This window comes from Liolophura sinensis, chromosome 6 (assembly GCF_032854445.1).
Source record: "Liolophura sinensis isolate JHLJ2023 chromosome 6, CUHK_Ljap_v2, whole genome shotgun sequence".
NCBI classification, from domain to species: domain Eukaryota; kingdom Metazoa; phylum Mollusca; class Polyplacophora; order Chitonida; family Chitonidae; genus Liolophura; species Liolophura sinensis.
Window position 1 is genome coordinate 20,144,171 of NC_088300.1, and position 4,461 is coordinate 20,148,631.

Consider the following 4,461-nt stretch of genomic DNA (forward strand, 5'->3'; position numbering starts at 1 on the left):
TCGGCCGCCCGACAAATCAAATGTATGCCGGGCTCAAAACTCGGCTAACGCCGACAGCGAGAATCCGAGAAGTCTTCAGAGGTGGAGATAGAAAAGGCAGAACTTCTCACCTCGTATTAATGGTGAAGGATGTACCGAAATAGAGACGATAAAAACTTGACGGTCAACTCGCACCTCTTCATAAAGTAATAGTTCAGAGTGTGTATCACGTCATAAAAATCCGTATAGCATGTGCTTATCTGCAGTTTACGCGTTGTGGTAAAACACTGAGGCCTGTATCTCAAAGTTGTGGAAAGTGTTTGAATGACAGTTGTCAGGCACCGACTGAACTTCAGTGCTAGCGAAAGATTGGACAGACTGATGTTTGGATATAAGGAATTAAGGATGATTTTTGTTTCTCGACTCCTTACATGAAAAGCCAAAAATATACATTTGACTGAGGAAAGAGATAAATTAAAAAAAACAGTAACGATTACGATGAATACAGGGTTCTAAACATGTGCAAAGCGTATTATACACAATGGGTGACTTTCGTTGAAGTATTCTCAATGAACATGCAAAAAGTGAATACCTTAACCAAATAGGAGTCAAACACACACAGATCTGGGTTACGCCGTGTAACGAAAGTGAATCTTGACAAAGCACTGCAGCGAGTTTCTTCTCTTCAGTGCATGCTGATCAAAATAGAGCTGCTTTCCAGGTCAGTAATCATTTCATTGACGCAGTGAGAATTGTTTCCCGTGCAATGGCGACTCAGGTAAAAGCTGGATTGACCACTGACCAGCTAATTACATGTAGTTGACAATATGTCACCAGCTTGCACACAAAACGTAATCAAAAAGGCAGGAAAGAATAACAGACTACACAGCCTTGGTCAGATTTCCTTCAGTAGGGAAACTTTCCAAATTAGGGTTTTGCGTTTTCTTATTTACAAATTAAGAAAAAATATTGAGGTGACACAGTCCTGGGTTATATGTTAAATGTTATATTATAATGAGCCAAAAACGGGGATAGGTATGATTAAAACTATAATAATTACCACTTACATTTAATCCATCCGTGGAAAGTGTGGAAGCCACACGCAATGATAGCCAGCACATCTGACAGCAGAGATGAGATCATCCACTATACTCTCAGTGAGGAATACTCTTAGACAAACATCAGGATGTATTAAGAACATTTACCGATATTTTGGAAGTGACAAACTGTATTATTGTTATATACAGGCTATATTGTTCAAGCTATTTCCGAAGCACATGACATCTGAAATAAGTTGAAGAAGACCATCTGGCAATAAAACAATAGACGCTTATACTATATTGTTAAAATGGTATGTGAAATGATTTTATAGTGGACACTGGAGTTGATGAAAGCTTTCAGAATAAGCCATCACACCCTGGTATTGGACGTCTAAATTATGCGCAATACACCACCATCCACTGACTGAGTTCATAAATATTCCATAATAACTACGCTGCTCATTTGATGACTGCAGATGTCAGCCATCTGGGATGGCTCCACGCTTGTATATCACGTAAAATATGACACATCTTAAGCCAATAGTACCGCTGCCACTCACAGCATATGGTCCTAACTATTTCTAAACCTGTATAAAAGAGAAAGTTAACTTCTCGGGACGACACCCAAGGGAACGTCGAACTCACGCCTGGGGATATGCACGTTTAAGGTTGTGTCTGTTCGAGAGGGTAAGAGACAAATACTGTTGACGAGCGCCAGTGGAGCCCATATGCCGGTTGTTCCCGTACAATTCCCATCACACGGATATGGTGTGTAAGCACAGGGACAGCTGGTGCAGGAAATGTCCCGTGCAGCATTACCGGTATCCTCCCGGCCCACAAAGGAAGCTAAAAAAATTAGGTTTCTTTGAGTGAAAAGGTTAGTTATTGGCTCATGGTTGGCCTTATGTCCGGGAGTTCGTGGCGATCTTTGGAAGGAGCGTGGATAAGTAGTCACTCAATTAGCACTGCCTTGTTCGTCGGATCGATCGGATGAACTTGGGCTGATTCTCACCGCCAGCTTTTTCTGCCAACATGATCGCAAATAAATACACCTCTTTTCAACGCTAAATTAGACTTTGAATACCGTTCGCTTAAACCTGCCCTAATCCTCCGATCACATTATTAGGCAGACGCTAGACAAACTTGACGGCAGGTTCATGGCACCAGCGTTTTGTCTTCTCAGCAAAGGTGCTTTTTTGTCATATAATGGGTTTACTGGAGCTATGTAGTGTGTTGATGTGGACAAAAATTTCATTTCAACTATCACAGAAAAAATCATGGCATGTCAGTACGGCAAATGGGCTATAGGCATGTGCCCAATGAACAAACTACGACATTAACTGATCCATGGAAACATAAGCTGAGATTTGACACAGGGTGTGCGGGTTAAATCGTGCATTATAGTGAAAAGGAGTTTAAGGGTTAAATTTAAGCAAATGCTCCCACTGTAAGTCTTTCGAATACAGGCAACAATAATGAAAGTTTGATACCGTCACAATTTTGTGGAAGTAACGTGCTTTCAATATTCATCGTCCTTATGAATAATTACCAAAAATACGACAAACATAGAAACCTTTAAATTACCAAAATAGGGAATATTCTTTGTCTTGTAATGTTTCCTCAGACCTTTGGCTGTGTTCTCTAGTGGTTTTATCTATGTTTTCCTGTGGCCTCTCTCTAGCCCAGGCCTTTGTCTTTGTTTTCCTCACACGTCTTTCTACCTTTTTCTCAGATATTAAAGGTGTGTTGTCCTCTGATATATGTGTTTGTTCATGTTTTCCTGGGGCCTCCAAACATGTTTTCCACTGGCCTCCATATTTTTGGTCTGATTTCTATGTTATCTCTGGCGATTGTCTATGTTTTCCTAGGACCTCTGTTTATTATGCACAACTTTCAAACAACTTCACAAACAGAACATGTATATTACCAAAATAAGGAATATTGAAGCTTTCAATGGCAGAATCAATCCAGATTTTCTCGGATGTTCTCTTGATTAAGTCTAAAAAGATTACCAATAAAATAAATATGCGATACGGATCATGTTCAAATTTCTGATGAAAATTAAACAATCAAAACAGTACTCTATAAGAAATCTGCACCGTTGTACCGTTAGTGCAATTTCCCAATATACTTCTTATACTAAGGACGCTAATGTGTAATTACGCGTTTGGCTGCAACCTTTACGACACATTAATTGGCAAAAATATTGAGAGGCTAAAATGAGCATGGGCAAAGGTATTCAAACTGTAGGCTTCCTCGTCTTTTCTTGCGGGCCTTTTCACTTGGCCAATATAGTTTACTTCGCTAGAACCGGAACAACCATTACGACACGTTAACTGGCGAAAATCCTGCTGTGCTAAAATAATCATGGACAAAGATTTTCAAGCGGAACCAAACTGAAGACTTTCATTTCTTCTCTTGCGGCCATTTTCACTTGTCTAATATACTCATGTACCATCGCTTCCATGTCAAGGTCGAAATCGTAATAGTCCCACTTCTTGGGCGTTAAACACGCGGTATGTCGAGTTTAAACAATCATGACCATCTAACGCGAGAATGACAATCTTAAAGATTTCATTGATTTCATGCACGGATAATTAAAAACAATGTTAATTAGTAAATTGTAAGTACAATAATGTTGCTTACCATTTTTACATGACATATAGATGTCTGAAAAATTTTACACAAAAATTGTTCAGACGTGTCTCAAATGTTCAAAATATTTGAAAGAAAAACATTAGATCTGAGGATCATTTAGTACAGGTTATTCCACTTTTTCGACGGCAGTCACATTTTTAGTCAAGAACGCCGCTGTAATTAACCAATCTCTTTTGCCAGTACCTAGACTCTAGGTCTATCATTGGTCAAAACTTGTCTTCCTGGCTGCAATTACGGCCGACTGAAGAGACTGATTCACAGTGTATGTAGTAATCCATGGGCCGATGGAAAGGTAAGATAATAAGATAAAAGATAAACGAGCAATAGAGACTGGCATCCGTGGTGATAAATAAAAAATCTGATCTAAAAACTGTATTTACCTGTCTACAAATAACAGAGTGCCTCTTTAAATTCACGTAGCTCTAACTATAGTTAGTTGGTAAACCGAAATTGATCGATTGATTCAGACGAAAAGAGATTTGTCTGTAACACAACAGTATGCATGTGTCTGATTCAACGTTCACTTCTCAACTTGCTTCAACTGGGCTCTCTCTAGGGTTCTAATTTGTGGGTGTAGTTTTCCCTGGCCTCTATGTCTATACATGCATATTTTATCTCAGGTTTTCCGCTAGGCTCTGTCTGTGCTTTCCACGTGTGTTTGTTCATGTTTTCCTTTGACCTGTGTTTAAGTTTTCATCAGAATCTTCTTATGTTTTCCTCTGTCTTCTGTCTATGCCATGTTTTCCGCTCGCCTTTGCCTATTTTTTCTTCTGGTCTTGCCAAT